Here is a 19,455-nt window from a genome sequence, read left to right as displayed (position 1 = left end):
ACACAGCCACAGCAACCAAGGCTGTCCCCCCCCACACACACCAGACCCCCAGCGCTGGATGCAGTACAGGGCTACAGCTGTAACAGCACGTACAAAGTGCTAGGCATTTTCTGAATTATTTTCCCATTTTGCCCAAAATAACCTGGATCTAGTGGATTTCCAACTGGAGATGGAATGACCACCTGATTTCCAACATCCCCCTTAACCATCCACTAGGAACTTGAAAAAGTCATTAGGAACTGGTAGAGAAGAAAGCCAGGTTCCAGTTCCTTGATATTCTGACTGTGAATTACTATTCCTTTACTATTACCTTTCAGTTACGTGAGGACATTGTGTCTGATGATATTTTAAAGTTGTGTTTTAATTCCATGTTAACAACTAAGCCATTGTATCAGAAGAGACCAACAATTACTAATACAGATTGGCAATACATATCCTGGAGCGATCGCTGACTTCTTGAAAGAGAAGGTTATGTGTTTGCCTGGCAGAGCTCACTCACAGGGATAGCTGTTGAAGGCACAGACCCGACAAAGCAACCTATTTTCCATGAAGCACTCTAAGGGATGAAAGCATTTCAAGCACATTTGTTAACAAGTGCTGCTGGGAGAAGAGAAGGAACACTCCTGCCTCTCACATTGTGCACAAAAAGGGACCATGTAATAAAATACCACTAGCTAAAAACATCGAAACCTGCTTCATGAAGAAATGGTCATTGCACTCATGAATTGAAGAGGACGGACATGGCACCGGTCTCGTTTAGGACAAAGAATAAGCAACTACACCCTGTGGTTCAGGCTCCTCTTGTTGGCAGTGTGCTCCTCCGTGCTCCCTTCACTGAAACACCACGGGACTTCAGGACGATGTCTCGCTAGGGACACGCTTTTGCTTTCAGGCAGGAATAAATTTTAATCAGTCTTTGCCTATTAGCTTCACCTTACTTTCTCTGCTCTTTGCAGGCAAATAGAGACAGAGCTCCAGCTCTCTCCCACCCAGCAGTGAACTTCAATAATGACATTTCTGCCATCTTCTATTTAGTCAGGAAAAGAGGCGCCTCTCTTGGTGTTGTACCTCTGAAGTAACGTTTAATAGGACAGCATTTATTGTGTTTAAGAAATCTTTGATGAACCTGTAAAAAAGCCTTATCAATCAGACAACCAAAGCTGTTAAATCATATCTGATTAACTAAAATACATATTCAGTGATTGCACGACTAAACAAGGCTTTTAATAACTCTACCTACGTAGGTGGGTGATGGAGTAAAGTAGTTCGGGGCTATCCATGATGGACACAGCCCTTAGTGGAACAGGGCTGTTAACATGCCATTTTTTTTTTATAACTGTCTCTAGGCTAGCAAATTTCATTTCCATAATTTGTCATCACTGCAGCTCTGCTAAACTTGGTTGGGCTTTTAGCGCACGCAGAAGTCAGCTTAAGTTAACCCAGAAAAGAGGGTTCTAACAGTAAAGCTGTGTCCCATGTTTAGCAACATGGATACAGCCATAAAAGCCCTGCTCGTGTAATGTATCATGACACGAGTGACTCTCCTGATGACAGATCACCTCAGCCTGACGCTGCTTTAGGACTAGGAACCAACTATATCTTTGCAGACTGTGACTTCTGTTCTTGCAGTTGATCCGTAGTGCAGGGAATGCTGTTTAACAAAAAAAAAAAAGCTCAGGTCATCCATGAAAAGCTGTTTCAGCCTAGTGATTATTGTTGCTCATGTGGAATACATTGACTACTGGGTTACCTTTTTGATTTTGCACTAGTTTGGCATCTGTATGGATGACAGATTTTAATTTTGTCATCCTTTGCCATATTTGCATTTAAGTGCTTTTTGGATGGGATAGGGAAATAATTCTGTCTGATCTAGAAACCTGCAGGGTACCTTGCTTCCAGAGGGGAAATTTCACATTCTGGTCAAATGGGACCCATAATCATTAGCGCGACACTAGAAAGACATTTGGTTTTTGACATGGAAAATATCAGGATGCAAGGGATGGCAGGAGAGGAAGAGCTGGCACTTCAACATAAGAACAGCAGCATGCCTTCGTTTCGACACTTACAAAATACATTCCTGGTCAGTAAATACGCCAGCGGTAAAGCAGAATAATAACATTCTCTAAGAAAGCCTGCAAAATAGTGTTTTCTACTTAGAGGCAAAGTTGCTGCGTTGTCAAGTCTTCCTCCCAGCACGGTGATACCTGAAGCTTTCCAAGCTGTACATCTCCACAAGCAGCACAGGGAGAGCCTGAACCGAGAACTGGAGCACTGAAAAGTCATTTCAAAAGAAGAGTTCAGACCAAACCCCTCAGAAAACGTTTGCTTAAAGCCTTTTCATCCAAAAGCTGGTTCTAAAGCAGCACCATGGTATTCTCTTGCTGGTGCTCTTCACGGAATTTCAAATCAAATAGCCTCAATTTGCAAGAAAGAAAATCTTACTCCCCAAATCCTTTAAATTCACTGTGGGAATCCCAGAACTCCAGCTGGGTTCTTTTCTTCTTGCTAACAGATTTCAAGGGACTTGCTCAGAAATAGCAGATTAAAATTTAGGAAATAAGCCACAAGTTATACCACAAATGAACCACAAAATATAGCTCACTCTTCTAGTTCCATTTGTTCTGCAGTGATAACAGAAGGAGGAAAAACAACTCCAATAAAACCTGACACTAAGATTCAATGCTGTATCTTGAGGACATTTTTACATATTCTGAAAAACAGGCCCTGGTAAGTTGTCTCACGTTGGGCTCCAAATATTGAGAAGCATTAGTTAGGTATTTCCTGACACTAAGCTTTGCAGAATGATTAGTAGTGCCTGGAAAATAAAGACTCTAAGATAATTTGTAAGAGGATAACAACTGCTCTGGATATTACAAGTATTTACTAAGCCTTAGGTTAAAAATGAAGATGTAAAGAAAATACTGAAAAAAGGAATATGGGAGAATAATACTAATCCCTTGAAAACAAAGTTCAAAACCCTGAAACACAGTTAAGACCATAAACATATAATACCATCCTATTATATTCTGTATAATTTACCACAGTAAATTATTTTCCAGCCAACTGGCTGGAAAACGGCTTTGTGGAGAAGGACCTGGGGTTCTGGTGGCCAACAAATTAAAAACAAATCAGCAGTTGCCCTCAAGGGTGAAGATCAGCTGTGTACAGGGCTGTAGGAAAAGAAAGGAAGCCAGAAGGTCAATGGAAGCGATTAGCTTGCCCCGCTCAGCACTTGCAAGACTGTGTCTGCAGTAGTGGGGCCAGTTCAGGGCTCCCCAGTTCAAGGCAGACATGGACACGCTAGAGCAAGACTAACGGAGGGGCCCCAGGATGATTAAGAAGCTGAAGCATGTGACAAAGGAAAGGCTGAGAACGGGGCTCAAGCAGTCTCAACAGAGGGTTAAGGGATGGTGTGGCTGCTTCGACTACATAAAGGGAAGGTATACAGAAGATGAAGCCAGGGTCTCTCCAGAGCTGCACGGTAGCAGGAGGAGAGGCAATGGCCACAATTTGTAATAAGGGAAATTCTCACGAGATGTCGGGGGGAGGGGGAAAGGAGGAATCACTGCGAGGTTGTCCAACATCGGAACAGGGGGTCCGAGACGCGGGGAATCTCCATCTTCGGAGATGAAGACAAAACTTAAGATTTAAAAAGGCCCCAAGTGACCAACTCAATATAACTTCAAAGCTGGCCCTGCTTGGCACAAGGGATCAGACCAGATGAGCTCCAGATGTCACTTCCAACATGAATTATTCTCCGATTCCATGATTTACAGGAAAGTTAGGGCTGTGTAACGCAGTGATAGAACTCAAAGAGGCTGTATATCGAGAGGAAGGCAGGAGGTGAAACACCACAAGAATCGCGGTGTTTTGGAAGAAGAGCGTGAAAAGACAACAGGCTGCCTGAGAGACGGAAGATGGACCTACTCTGTCTCAGATTGCATTCCAAACATTAAATGAGGAATATATTTTTACTGCGAGTAAGTCACCTGACAGACAACAAGAGATACTTTGGCAGACCTAAGCAGTAGGGGAAGAGTATACGGAGACTTTTTACAAAAAATTCACGAAAACGTGGTTACAAATTATAAGTGGCTTGTCACAGAAGGGACATAGAGAGTTTAAGTATGGCCACACAGGCACAGGCTATTTACACAGTTATGTTAAAAAAGAAGATATATGGTGGAAAAGCTGAACACCCAGAATGTAGGATGAGAGGCCAGGCCCAAAGGACTATCAATCACATTACAAATGGATGTACTTTAGTTGACCTGAGATGTATATAAAGTACAAACTGACAAAGTTAGAAGTATTGTGCACTGATAGCTCTGCAAAAGTATGACCTATAAAGAGCAAAGAAGTAATACCACCATAGATCAGAGAGAGTTGTAGGGGAGAAGAGCATACAAATATCACAGGATTTTTCCGTCATTTCCACTCCTGAAGCATCTGTAAAAGACCAGACACAGTGACCATAAGAAATGGAAGAGAGAGAACGTTTCATCACAAACTCCCCTCTTCCACTTCATGAGAATAAAGTGATTCAAAACACAAAAGGCCATCAGGTGCGACTGACTGGGGGCCTAAAATCATAATGACAGTTGCTTACAAAGCACTGAAATCTTCTGGGGAAATATCACAGTAGCACAATACAAATTGATACCTTATCTAACTTCAAGCTCTCGAAAAAGCGCGACGGACAGGGCAGCTCTAAAATACTTCAGAAGGCATTTAAAGACCCTGATGCTCATCTTTCAGGTAGCAACTACATCTTCCCTTCTCTCACTCCTGGCCTGTGGTGAAGAAAATTAAAAAACGTTTGTGTCCAGATCCTATGTATGCTCTTCACTGGCATAGCCCAACAAGCTTTAAAACGGAGATTATTATTGTTATTGCCATCTGACAAATAAAGGCACTGAAGCACAAATAAGGAAAGATTACACAGCAGAGCAGTGAGAAAGATAGGATTGGAGTCGGTCCCCCGTGTCTCAGCAGCATTTCTTATTCATTAGGTAAACACACATTTTATTGTTCATCGCTTCGTCATAAGTCTAGATCCACGAAGAACACAGACTGGACAGTTCAACAACAGCTTACCTTTTCGGCTTGCTAAAGTTGCATTTATATTTCATCCAAAACATACTGATGGTATCTCCCATATGACGACGCTCTTCCCTCTACTGCTGCATTGATATTGAAAAGCTCCATAGCAGATAAACAACTCCTCATTTTTAGTATTTTTCCTGTAACACAGGAACTGTTTCCACCACAGGACGCTCAACTCTCATTAATCCATAGAGAGAACTTGAATATCCCTCTTGATTTGGCTTAGACTCCCATCAATGGAAGGAGGAGGGGAATTTACACAGCTAAGTTTGTGGTGACTAGCAGGAAATGCTTTGATGGCAGCAGAGAATAACAGAAAACAGCCTAAGTAAACACTACCACTGTATCAAGCAGGAGGCAGTTTTACATACCTGTGAGCTTATCTTTTAATTGCCTTGAAAGCTGAGGCTTGCAGTCAGAAAAGTGATTGCAATAAAGATCGTCTTGTTCACAGTATATGCATCCACCGCATCCTCACTGATTACACAATGTAAATCAGGGGGAATGCATGACTTCTGGAAACAGATGCTGCGCAAAAGGAAAGGCAAAAGGAAAGGAACGTGGTGCTGTTTCTGACTTCTGGCATTAAGTAAGGAAGCAAATTTGCCACGCAAGGGTGAAATACAAGGGTGTGCATCCACTGACTGTGGCAAGAGTTTTCTGGTGTTAATACTTGGTGCACAGCTACTTCCATTTAAGAAGCCAAACAGAGTCCTAGGATCTCCACAAAAGCACGTTCCAAAGTATAACGCAACTGGCTATGTTGTAGAGCCACTACTGATCTAAAAACCAACGTAACATAGGCAATGTGCCTTGCTCCAGTCTCGTCCTCGCAGCAGACATTTCTGATGGTACGTGGCATGAAGGGAGGGTTTGAGCCACTTCCCCCCTGCCAGTGCTCCCAGGGGGGACAAGTTTTTCTGGGAAGGCGCTTCAGCCAGATGACGTGTTCCCATTCCTTAGCAAGGACGTTTTCAAATTCATCAGAAATAGTTTGCTTTCTCTTAAGTAACTTGCTATCGGCTCTTCTGTGCAGCTACTTTGAATCTATTGCTATTGAAAGGCACCAGATTGATAGCCCAGACTTTGATTTTTTCACAATGCTAACATTGTACCGAGGCAGTTCCCCCACTCCAGCGGCCCTAAGAGACACCGGCTAACAGGAAATTATTGATCCTACCACCTAACTCAGCTCTGCAGTGCCATTTACTCAAAGTCCTACTATCCTCTGTGTCTACAACCCATACAGTACAGGCAACCATGGTAGGAAGCTCCTACTCAATGATCTGTCTTGTTAAATTGCCTCCAACTTGGTTTATCAAAATCCCTGTTGGTAGAGTAAGCTACATCCAGTTTGATATAGCCACTGGCATACCTGCTAAGCCTGCAACCCACGAAGCTTGATTATATCGGAGCATTTCATGAGGTGAACACCTGATTCACTACAACCAGCTAGAAGCCACTAAATTCATTTCACATCCCCGAAGACACATCAAATCCAACAACTGATTTGCAGTGGCTTCAAAGCAGCTGAAGTAAAAGACTCTGTATTTCATTATAAGCTGCCTAAGCCCATGCATTTCCATCTCTGGCCACACAGCCTTTACTTTGAACTGCACAAATAGATTAAGGTCATTGTCAAAACAATAGGACAACGTCACCCTGGCTGAGCTGAACAGTGACAGCAAGTAAGCAGTAGCTGCATGGGAAAGCAGACAGCGGCAAGTTAGTAAAGGAGAAAGCAAACTATTTTTCACAAAGGTGAAAATGCCTGATTTCTTTACGCTAAGAACCCCAATGGTCTGGGATGTTCTAGGCAGACCCTAACCAAATGGACAGCAGCAAAACTACCTCAGTGTCCGCTGCAGTGGAACAGAACGGCACACTGCAGAGGCCAGCCAGCACAGCTCTGAGCAGTCACCATTATCGCTGCATATTAAAACATGCCAAATAGAGCCAATGCCTTATAAAAGGAATCTGGCTGGTCTTCTGTATTTGTTTTTGCGCCAAAATAGAAAATTATTGGCCAGAGCAGATTATAACAAGGAGAATTGTGACTGCCTAGGACCCTTGCTCTGTGCTTGGGTTATTGTCTCCTAGGTGAGATTTTTGAGTGAAAATCCTGGCCCTTGTGCATCTGAGCATTCTGCTGTGACAGATACGTGGAAATCACAACTCAGCAACAAATGGCTACAGAAAAACACAACAGCAACAAAACAAACCCCACTATTAGGCTGCCAAAGCATAAAGAAGTACAAAGCGAGATCTGCTTTGACACAGCCACACTCAATTAGCAATTTCATCTCCTCTATATGCCTGGTATGTGCATATAAATAAATAGTTTGTGAACATCATGCCTTCCTGAAGTTCAGCAACAGCAAGTCTTTAGAGTGCACAGAGAGACTTCCACCCAGGTTTGGGCGTCAGAAAGATGCATCCAGCAGCTGTGATGCTCTAAACCTCTCTCCTTGTTGAACCCTGCTGCTGACTATCATGCCCCATGCATAATCGCTTCACGTTCCTCCGCGTCCAGTTTTATCCCTTCATTTGCTGCTTTGTACCTAAAGCAGAGGGTGAGGGAAGAGTGACGACTTCATAACATCAAACCAGCTAACTCGTATCTTAAATTGAAACGCTGGAGAAAACATTGGTTTCCGAAGCTCACTTAAGGTGGCCAATAGACAAAAAGGTGTGCTGCACTTACTGCTTAGTAAATCCCAAACACATTAGTAGCATGGTAAGTTCTTCTTATGGCCCTTGCACCAAATAATGCATCCAGTGATTTCACAGCTAGATACTCTGGCCAGAGAGTACAAATGCTTTAGGTGGATATACCCACACGTGTGTGCATCACCGGTTGTATCTGCTGTAGACAAGAAGATAGACAAGAAAGTAATTCAAGAATTAATAAAGACATGAGGTCTGCTCTGTCATAGGAAAATTAAAAAAAATTGGTGGTATGCAATGCTTGCAAGTATGCATGGGAACCCCTGCCTGGTAAAGTGGGTTAAGAGATCCTTTGTCGCTACAGTCCTGAGTGAAGTCCAGGGACATCTTGGTTCCCAGATATAATGAAGTCTCAATACCTGTGCAGGGCACGGTAAATCTTTCTTGCATACTAAGCAATATGGCAGGAATCTGCACTGAAGGTTATTTAGACACGATCCTGTGAACACAAGTGTTATTCGTGACCTGGATCTCAACCAACTATGCCCCCTGGGATTAGGAGTCACACTCAGGCACGGTCAAAGCCCCTAGCAACAGCTAGGAAGGTGGGAAAACTGAGAAGACAAAAATCAAAATAGGAAAGATATATCCTGTTTTTCAACAGAGAAAGCAGCCAAATTTCACAAAGGAACATCACTCTGAAGGAATGACGTATGTATTTCTTTTGGGGGAGGTCAGGGCTTGGGAGGGACGGGACTGGACTGGCAGAACAACCTGAAGTGTCGGGGAACGCAGCAAGCCACGGAGAATGAGAGCACAAACGCGTCTCCCGGTCTGCAGAGCTGGTGAGGGAGTGCTGGGGAAGCGGGAACAAACCCGCTGCTGCTGGGGAGCTGTGGGAGAGAGACAGAGGCAGCAGCTTAGTTTGGAGGTAAAGAGCGAGGAGGGGACCTCCTCGTTGTGGACAGGCCTGTAAGGGACAGAGGGAGACTGCGATGGAAGATTTCAGTCCTCTCTGCAGAAAGACAAACAAAAAAGTACTTGTACCAAAGAACCACGCCCACCAGCCCCGTACCAAATTAGCTTAGCACACGGCCTTATTAATTCTGCCCAAGTATTTCTGTTTGATGACAGACTGAATTGCTGCTCACTGAACCGGGGCTATCTCCCCCATGCATTACCAGCCTGGCCATCAGAAGGGAACCTGGCAAACAGGACTAGGAACAAGGACAAGGTAATCTTCTCTCTGAGGCCCGCTGCCAAGCGACAGAGCTGCCTGCCTGCCAGCAGCAGCACTTTCACCGGGGACTTGCCACAGGAGCTTCTCTTCCCTGCAGGTGAGCGCGTGTCACCTCGGGGCGGCCCATCTGCCAGCCTCGCCACACGACGGACACGGAGGGGGATGCAGGAGGGGAACAGCAGGAGTTAAGAAAATGGCCTTTTGGCTTGTCCCTGCCATCAGCGCTCAGTGATGCACTCCCAAGTGCTGGCAACTCCGAGATACAAGGCGCCGGGCGGTCGGATAACACGCTCTCCCTACCCTGCTGCTCCAAGCATCCATCCCACGTTGTAAATAAGACCTAGCGCTAAGTTCCCAAGGAAACCGGAGCTCCTTGGTACTGCTGACTGAGATGTTCCAGTTCGCGCAAAGAGGGCAGACCAACTTAGGTCAGACTCTGTAAGGACCTGACGAAGCACAACCAATTACCAGGATTGCTCCCAGGACCCCCGAAGAGCTGACAGCACAGTGGCTTGGTCATTATGCTCCAGGCTCATTACTAACCGTGTCATAAGATCTCATTGCTGTCCACCACCCCCAGAAGTGGTTTATTAAATACTGCTGTGTGACCTTCTAGTGGTGTTTTTCTTTGGTGCTGCACCCTGAGCCCCAGGAAAACATCTGGAGAGGGTGCAGTAGGGTGAAAAAGCCAGACAGCTGCAAGCACATAATCAACCATGGGTGAAATTTCACGCAGGAGCTCATTGATACCTGCTCTGTGGGCTTTGGGATTTTCCTTGCTGATGTTAAAACAACTCACTAGAGCTTGCCAGAGTCCTCACACCCATCCCGCCACAGGCTAAGGCCCAAACTGTTCCTCAGTACTTCGGAAATTTGCTGCTTCCCAGACAGTTGACACCTGAGTATCAATTAAATTTCTTCCCAGACTGGGTTATATATTCAAGGATATTGTGCTAAAGAGCAGGAAGTTTCCTTCTAACACTCATAACATTTTTAGTTCCTTTTCCACTCTTTTCCACAGCCTCTGGCTTCTTCTTCAGCTTGTGGAGAAAAAGGAATCATGGACGTGTTCCCCCCAAATCAGGTAGTCCAGGGCAGCACCCCACCTCAAAGTTGGTATTTCAAATACTTATTTAATCCTCTCCACGCTAGTTGTGTTACAGAAACCTCATCAACACCGGGTTTGCATGCAAAAACAACTTGCCTTCTACATCCTCCTCTCTGCCAAACCCCACTGCCAACTCTTTAAAAGGCAGTATTCTTCATAGCCACCCACAACACATAGCGTAAGTCAGGAATTTTGCAAAAGATTGTTTTTAGCCTGGAAATGATACTGAATTTAAATTGTAGGTCTAAGTGGTTGCAGAATGTTTGAGCAGCTGCTTTCTGCCCCTACCCTCATTCCCTGCTTCTCCCTTCCCATTTCCCCTCGTCTCAGTCCACCGGGGTGTTTTGGACTCTTTGCTGAATATTCAGGTCAGATAGAGGAATCAAATCAAGTTTTAATCAAGCATTTAAATCACTGCAGGAAGGCTCATTCGACAGCTTCAATAACCAAGCACTCTTGTGACAAAAGCCACCAACGCATGAAACCCACATATGCCGTGCAAAAGCTGAAGTACTAATGCAACACGATCACCAGGGACTCTCCACAGAAGACTACTAACGATACTGTGCAGATAAACTTAGTGTTAATAACTCTAATGCACCACAAGAGACACTAAACTGGGGAGGAAGAGGGGGGTGGTACAGAAGATTTCCCAGAAGCCCAAGGTCGGTACCTCTTTTCCGTATGCGTGAGTGAGTCTCACTGAACTGATTCTTGCAACCACAGTCTTCTTCTCGAGCTATGCGAGCAGCTCTTCTCGGCATTGCTGTCCTGCATCAAAGTACTTTCTCTTCCAGTTATTCGCTGGATCTTCAGATAAGTGAGGTCATCTCCTGCGGTTAGCCAAGGGGTACAAAAGCTAACGGTAGCAACCATGCAGAACAACTTGGATGAATAAGCAATCTGGTGATGAGCCCTGACAGCACAGTAACACCAGAGCAAAGTTCACTTTTCTGGGGGTCTAAATCTTTCTGCTAAGCACGAAGAAAGAAAGTTGTTCTCAAGTGACAAAAACCTGAAAACGGGTGCCACGTGGAAACACTCTCACACAAAAACATATTTTCAGTTTCAGACAAAAGCCTAACTGCTTCTCTGTGCTCATGCAACACTACCTTTCCAGAACCACAGCAGGGTCATAACATTATTCTACCTAGTCCAAACTTGAAGTTGGGGATGCCTCCCCGGTTTGGGGAGAGACGGTATACAAGTGGATTTCTAAGAGTTAATTTTCCAAAGTACTGAGCACTGACACAACTCACTCTCTCTCTTTGACTCCACAAGACTTTTACTGCTAACTTCAGTGCAGAAAGAGTTTGGACAGCAACGGGTGCCCTTAAAAATTCCACCTGGAGAGATTTGTTACAGAAATACAAAAACAGGCATAAATGCAGTCTGAACAGAAATGGTAGCACCAGAAGCACCAGAAGAAACGGAAGGACAGAGGGTTAAAAGGAGGGCCTGTATTGCTAATGAAGACCACACCAAGGTTGTGGCAGTGTCACATCCACCACTCCTATCCTTCTTAGTCCACGAGGAAAACAGGCAATGGGTGGCAACCTGGCCTAAGATTTATAGAAGATGGAGTAAGCAAGCAAAGCACCACCCTGCAACCGCTGCTGAATCCTAAAGGGCAGAAAAGACCTGTCCAAAACCATGCCTGTTACATCAGGAAGAACCCCAGAGACTTGACATCTGGCACCCTGTGTCCTCTGCATCACACACGAGTGATCCTTGCCAGACCACTTGGACGTACACCTCCTCCTTGTGGGCATGTGGGTACAAGCATGCAGATGAATGAAATCTATGACAAAATGAGCGTCAGCAGGTAAAATCAACTTATTTAAAGATTTTTTGAATAAATACTACTTTCCACTTCCGTGAGATCTCCCACTGAATTTTGTTACGCTGATTTCCCTACACACCCACAACTTGCGTGATCCTCAGCCCCTAACTGCAGCAGAAGATGAGCCCATGCAAGTTTCCTTCGTAAATTAAAACTCTTCTGCTTGTCCACCCTGTATTCGCAGCCCCTCACCATTCTGAGAGCTGCTCTGGCCACAAACTCTCTGTAGGTTATCCTAAGTGGGAAACTTCTCCACCAAAAGCCACTGCAACACTTCATGTGAATTCCTGGTTTTTACAGCTCAGGTAGTAAGGACTGAACATTTAGTCCAAGGAGGTTAACAGGGTAGACTATTGCATAACAATTGCCAAACTATTTATACTAACACTCACCAAATTACTAGCATGGTTGAAACTTTAATCAAAGAAGATTTTTCGCCACTTAGGGGAAAAGAGAAATGCTTCCAAATCTAATGGTACTTTTAGGCATCTTAAAGTAAATTTTTGGTTTTATAGGAAGATTCTGGTGCCAACATGTCTCTCCTGTTCTTCATTTACATTCTATGTAAAATAGAAATTACAGTTGGACAGTTAATGAGCCACTTGTATATGCCACACAAAGGAGAGGTGCTGCAGTGCCAAACATCTTAGTGACAAGTCTGTTGAAGAAAATAGCTTTATAATTCATACACGTTAAAAAAAAAAAAAAAAAAAATCTACAATAAAAGTAAGACCAGACATTGAAATTTGTATCTGCAATAGGTTGTGTGAAAGACACAAAGCATGTCCCAGCCCAGCCTCCGCTAACAAACATTGTACGCAGCTTGTGTTGGAATGATACATTTCCTCCTCCCACCTCCTTTTCGTGACAAGATTAGTTTCCCCGGGATGAAGGGAAAAGAGACGCACGTGGCCGTGATGCATGCAGTCCTGGTTCTGTGATAAGCAGAGACTGCAGACCCACCACGCTGAATCCTGCCAAACATCTGCTCATGTGAACTAGATTACAGGACTTTCTGTGGGCTGAGTTGTTTATTTAAATTATACCAGGGAACTGAATTTCCATCTTCGAACCCTACTTTCCTTCCTGCATTTCAAATTGTTTACGCTACTTTATTTGGCCGTAAGACTCCATTTAGAAGGAAAAGCAAGCTCCCCGAACTCTCTCAGTATCCACATGCAACCTAATGTAGGAAAAAAACTGAAACCCAATGAGAATCTCAAGAAGAATTTGTAACACATAAAACACTTGAAAAGATTAACTTCTGTAAAGGTCAGATTCTACCAGTGGATGGATAAAACCTGTCCTACCTTGTGGATGGATAAAACCTGTCCTACCTTGTGGATGAACTTACCATGAAGAATGCTGTTACTTGCCTGAATGAGATACCCCTAACATTTGATACTCCGTGAAAAGACATTAAGACGCTGATCCTTTTCGAGTTCAATCTAGTCATTATAGAACTTGGGGGAAGAAGGGTATATACAAGCACAAACAAATGCTACTCAACACAAGACCAACGTGTTTGAAGCTCTAAGCAGCCTTCATAAATAATGTTCCACTTTCAGCAACTGGTGATTAGTCACTTCTTGCTCCTCTGCCAAAAGAAGGCACTCTCTCACTTACGTCCTTTTTGGAAAACAACATTTTGAGATTGGACTCCTGGGTCCAAAATCCCACCTACTTCAGGCCACTTCAGGAAACAAAACTTTCTCCTGAAAAAACAACAAAGACTATTATCACTTAGGTAAGCATCAAACCACCTCAAACTACTCAAAAGCACAAAGAAATGAGGAAGTCAAAGGTTATTCTAGGGAGGAACCTGTGCGTCAAACGCAGTCAGAACTTGGCCACGAAAATGAAAATACAACTTTTCTAAAATATTGAACAAATTAGAATTCAAATCTTTGTTTCATAAATCCAAGTTATTGTGCTGATAGCCTTTTCACTTTAGGGCATGAAAAAAATCAATAAACCAAACAATTTCCATAGATATTACCCAGACTTCCCAATTTCAAGTAGGACCAGGAAAGGTTATATAAAGGACAAGGAAAAGAATATTGCACTGGCATCACTGTAGAATTTAGAAGAAGTTTGGCTATGAACAGCAATTAAACTGGGTTATAGGATTTAAATCTGGTGCCCTGAGACTAAGTTGATTCCTAACTCATCTATGGCCTTGCACAGAGTGGCAGAATCGCAAGGTGATACTGTTTACGTATTTTCTGTGAAGGCCAATCTAATCATCACGTGGTTTACTAATATGATCATGGTGCAGGTCCTGAGCTCTTAATTGTGTTACTGTATACCTGCCTGAGCTTTTTGTCCCATGAAACACTTGTGAGACCTCACCATTTCATGGTCACTTATGTCCTACTATCCGGCTTAAACTGTTCCCTGCTTGGCATTCTCCGAACCACCCAGCATCGCTATTCTGCCACCAAGTATGTTTAGCTCATGCTCAACTTCTCAGATGTTTCACTGCTGCTGTTTTCTGCGCGTAAAATGTAAGGAAGAGGCACCTCGGCTGTCCCTTCCATAACACAGATGCTCCTTACGTGTGGAGAGGGAAGGACACAGCCTCCCAGCTCCCAAACTTGCGTCTGTCTTAGCACTAGGGTCTATCGGGGTCTTCAGCGTTGCAGACTTCTAGCCAAAGGGACTGTCTGCATTCATACTTGCACGCTCCATCCTCATTTCCATGCCTGCTGATGATAATGTCTATTGCTAGCAATTTGTTGCTGTTAATTCTATCGTCGTCTGCTTTGCACCATTTTCTTTTCCTGTAGATAAGCTCTCTGCTAACGTTTCCACCCTCTTGTGCCACAGAACATCCCTTCTTAGCCGTCTGTCATTTTAGCGCTAGCACACGTGCTCCTGGGGTTTGGTTACTACAGCTCCAGGCTCCCTCCTCCCAAACCTGGCTACTTCCTATCCAGCTACACACGTGCAAACTCATGGTTTCCACCAGTCTCCAGACCAGTCTTGTCAACGTGGGGCAAAAGTTCAGACAGACATAAAATCTCAGCAAATCTTGCTGCTCCCCGGTTAGTAGGCATCAGCAGCTATGGGTAGTAAAGCCAAAAACTTGGTGGGGTAGGCTGGTGCAGTTGCCCGGTACAATCTGTGAAGCAGCGTGCGCTGCTTTTAAAGCCTCCTGCCAAGGGAAGAATGCACATGTCCAGCCTCTGCTGACGGCATGACTAAGTCGGCAGCGATTCAACTGGAAAAACTCCCTATTCACTTCTCATCCCTGCCCTTCCTGCAAGTGTATTCCACCCCAGTACCAGACGGCCCCCTTTGCGCTGAACGGGTGCTCCCATCTCCTGCTGAGACAAGGTGTCCCACATCCCTTCCCCATCACAAGCCGTGGTTTTTACACTTAATCCTCAACAAAGCAGAGTTGAGAAGTCCACCTTTCCAGCTTGTTTGTCAGCATAGCCTCTTCCCCCTCCCACGGAGTACACAGTTCTTTACACCACCTCCCACAGCAATAAAAAAGAAAGGCTTTAGCATTTCTCGGCAATCACATTAACTTTGATGAATTGTCTGGCAGTGGCACCTGCTGCTAAGGATACAGATGTACAGGATGAACTAAAAGGCATTTCTCCATAAAGCAGATGATATCGCTGCAGATATGTCACTGTACAAATACCTATTTTTCCTCTCATCTGACCAATGATTTTTGCTTTGGCGTAGGCATCAATAAAATAGCTTTGGGGGACAAACAACTCCAAACAAACTTTGCGGAAATCCTAGTAATGAAACAGAGAATATAAGGAAGAATTTCCTTATGTTTCACTGAGAGAAGCCGTTCTTCATTTTGAGTGGAAATTTGCTGTATTTAAAACATCATTAAATACAGCTCCAGGAACAAAGAAAACAAACAATCTGACATGTATTTCACAATAATAACTTGAGTATTATTACAACTGAGTTGTGCTCTGTGGCTACCAACCCTTTCAAATGGAAACACATACACATTCATATTATTAGTTCACTATCAGGAAGGCAAATTCTTCTTCAGGGAAATTCCATTTCAGCAAAGCAGATCAAAAGTTCAGAAGGAATTAGTGTGCACCGAGTACGACATCCTGCAGAAAAATCTCCCATTCCGGTTGGGACTTCAGAAATAACTACAATAGAATAGCCACTAGAATATTCATTATAAGGTATATGCAACACCCAATATATATTGCAAACCCTGAGGGCATATTTGTCACTTCCAGAAGGACTGTCAAGGGAGTTAAAAGTGCTGCATAAAAATGCTTTTTTTGTTGTTTTGTTTTTTTTTTTATTTTATTAACCTACAGGGTGATTTTTTTTTTAAGGCGGGCACACGACAGCAACAAAAAAGGTCAGTTATTCAATTCCTCATCTGACTGCTTTGGCTGTTCAGAATACACAAAGCAACTGCAAAGCTACTATCAAAACAAATCGGGGATTTTCCAGCACCAGGCACATTCTGTCCCAGACAGCATCATTCTGGTATAGATGGTCCAAAATGGAGACAGGGGTTGCTGAGGGCAGGGATAGGCAAGGAGAGCCAGGTCCCAGGTCGGCCACAGGAGGGTGAGCTGTTCAGTTGTGTTGAGTCAAGTAGTCTATGATGAGATCCCATTACAGGTACTAATTCAGAAAGCATTAATTTAAATTAGCTCGCAGGTTGCTCTAAGTTCTGCAAAGGATAAAAATTCCTCTTGTGCAACATCAGTTCTGGCTGTAGTTGCGTCACCCGATCACAACCAAGGGCCTTCCTGTCCAAGACCTCTGCAGGATGTGCACTACAATTGGACTTCTATACGGCTCAACATTCGCACTTATGTTAAATAGGATTTAAAACTTATTTCTAAAAGATGAGAGAAACCAACCACTAAATGAGGGACTTCTAAGCTATGCAGTATTGGCCAATGTCCAGATTAGTTGAGTCAATGCTTTGGCCTGGTGTGGTAATTTTTTGTCTACGAAGTACAGCCCCTTTTGAAAGTGTTGCTGCTTTTTAATTCGGAAGACTTATAAAATGATTTGGGAATCATCTGCAGTGAAATCTGCTGAAGAAATGTTGAAGTGATGTTCTCTGTTTTCAATTTTAATTTGAGGAATCTTTTTCAGGGTCTATAGATTATGGGATTCTTTTGCTTTGTCTTAAGAGGTTTGACATTAGAAAAACCAAGCAGAGAATCTTGAGACAATACCTAGAAAAACATTAACAAAGTTTTGAGGAGGATTTCACAAGTATACAATTTTTCGACTTGAAATAATGCTTTCCAACCATTACTCTAGGCCAAGTACAACTGCCCTACAACGCAGCCAACCCTCAAAGGACTCTTGCCTATAGCTTTGTTCCAGACTTGTAAAGGTATTTTTAGCTTCCTAATAAAAGAGCTAGGTACCACAATACCCTTCCAAATGTAAACGCCAGTCTTTTTGCTCACTGATCAGGGCATTGTGCTCTAGAACTAGAAGACACTCGTCTCTATCGGTGTACACCGTATTGGGTACAAAATGGCTTGCACTTTGTTGCTCTGAAGACTTCTCTTGTGGACATTATTCTGCCTGATTTCCATTTCATTATCAATCTGCACACTGTCTGCCAGGAATATTCCCTCTAACAACGTGCTCCAGCACATTGACCCATCAGACCCTATTCTGTAACAAGCTGGACATGACCAGAGGCACTTAGCTCTCGTTATGGCCTTTCCTGGCCTTATGTTCTTTTACCAGACAGCCTCTGCCATTGTACTCAATCCTCTTCTATCAACACTTTGAATTGTTTGCCCCACAGGTAAAACTCATAGCTTACTCTTGTCAAAACAGGGTTTTAGTGTTGGCAGAGGAAAGTTTATAGGCAGAAAAGCACCAAGATCTGCTGCTTGCATGCCACCTCCTGGCATATCAATCCCACGTAGTCGTGACCTCACAACACAAATCCTAACAGAATGGCAGCATGTCAGCTACAAAAATTATTTTAGGATCATTCATAATACCATCCTGCTAAAGACAGGGCAATTCTGCGAGAGAAAAAATTGACACATAGCATTTATGCAGTTTTTGTCTGACCTTGCTCACGTACCTCTTGGCTATTTGCGATTCCTCCTATAAGCCATGCCAAGCTTCATACTCAGAAATGTCTCTCATGATGGGGCTTCCTAAGTTATCCTTAATGGCAAAGACTTGATACTGCACAGCACAGTTCTAGCTGGAGATAATCTAGGAAGCACATGCCCTGAAATTCCCAGCAAAGACATGAGAATGCCCGATGCCTGGGACTGAATTTTTCCTGCCTCTTCCCACTCCAACCCAGCTGTTCCACTGCACTTCTCGGATTGAAGTGGGAGTGCTGACAGAATATTTCTCAGATGGGAACAGAAGTCATGCTGGTCAGGGCTCTTCTCAGATCCTGACAGGCAGAAGGCTATTTTAAATGCGCTGATTATCAGGCATGTGGATGCCTCCACAGGCTGTGCACTGCAGACTGGAGAAAGAGAAAACCCTCCTTCAATAAATTTTGGACCCAGCTCTCCCTTCAAACTCTGACAGACACCACTTGCAAGAGCCAAGAGTATAAGAACAGGGTACAAACATAGCGATAGCCTCCGTGGTATATAATCCCAGCCTCCAGCAACATGTGTCTCGGGAAATTCCCAAGCTGGAACTGGTATATTTATGTTTAAATGTTTTTGACAGATCTGCTGGCTAATATTGTCTAATTGCTTTCGGCACCCAATGCATCTAACAGCAGTAAGTTCCTCGGGTTAATTAAAGTCCTTCCCTGTTTTGCGTTTACCACCTGAGAATTCAAGTGGTTGCACTACAGCTTTTGTACCATGAGAAACTGAGAATAACCAATCATTCCTGACTCACGTCTCCGTGTTGTTTATGACTGCCAAAAGATTACATACCCGCCCAGCCCCTTCCCTCGGCCCAGCTACTATGATCTGTAATAGCATCAGCCCTGCTTGCAGGAACAGGTTCTCCGGGAGACACTGAGCACGTTGTCTGCTGCAGAGGATTAAGGACATTAGTTTCCAACTCAAAGCATATAATCATGCAGAATTATAGAATCATAGCATTGGGAGAGACTTGAAAAGACCACATGGATGACAGCAGAACGGGTCATATCTATGTCACCCCAGACAGACATTTACTTCATCTATTAACAAACCTGAATCTTCTATTCTGTGATTGAAGCCCATTACTTCTCACCCTACGCCTACAAAGAAGAGCTTTTCCCTTCCTCTTTCCAGCAGACGTTTACACATTTACAAAATGTTATTAAATATCTTTGGCCATCTCTTCTCTACCAAAGCACTCTAATTCATGCAATCTTCCCTTTAGATTTTATTTTTACCTTGATCATTCTCACTGCACTCATATCAAATTGTCCAGTTGATCCACATCTTTCAGCTGCAGCCCCCAAAGCCTGAGCTATACCCCAGCTGAGACTGTACTAAGTGCCAAAGAGATGGGTCATTTCACAGGTCTCATGGG

General features: G+C 43.7%; 1 protein-coding gene and 1 long non-coding RNA gene across 3 annotated transcripts in view; both read right to left on the bottom strand.

The window, feature by feature from the left end:
- The window catches only part of TSPAN4 (tetraspanin 4), a 453,873-nt gene that overhangs the window by 229,431 nt on the left and 204,987 nt on the right, over window positions 1–19,455 (bottom strand). The gene's annotated exons all lie outside the window — the stretch shown is intronic.
- On the bottom strand, window positions 379–11,243 carry LOC142088054 (uncharacterized). 2 transcript variants are annotated; one of them, XR_012675703.1, is made up of 3 exons: window positions 10,795–11,243; window positions 4,371–4,449; window positions 379–1,651 (listed from the first exon to the last, which is right to left on the bottom strand). It is a non-coding gene; the product is annotated as an uncharacterized LOC142088054 (long non-coding RNA). The 2 variants fall into 2 exon arrangements; XR_012675704.1 differs by lacking the exon at window positions 10,795–11,243 and adding an exon at window positions 5,478–5,776.

This window comes from Calonectris borealis, chromosome 14 (genome assembly GCF_964195595.1).
Source record: "Calonectris borealis chromosome 14, bCalBor7.hap1.2, whole genome shotgun sequence".
Classification (NCBI taxonomy): Eukaryota; Metazoa; Chordata; class Aves; order Procellariiformes; family Procellariidae; genus Calonectris; species Calonectris borealis.
This window is presented reverse-complemented; position numbering and strand designations above follow the sequence as displayed.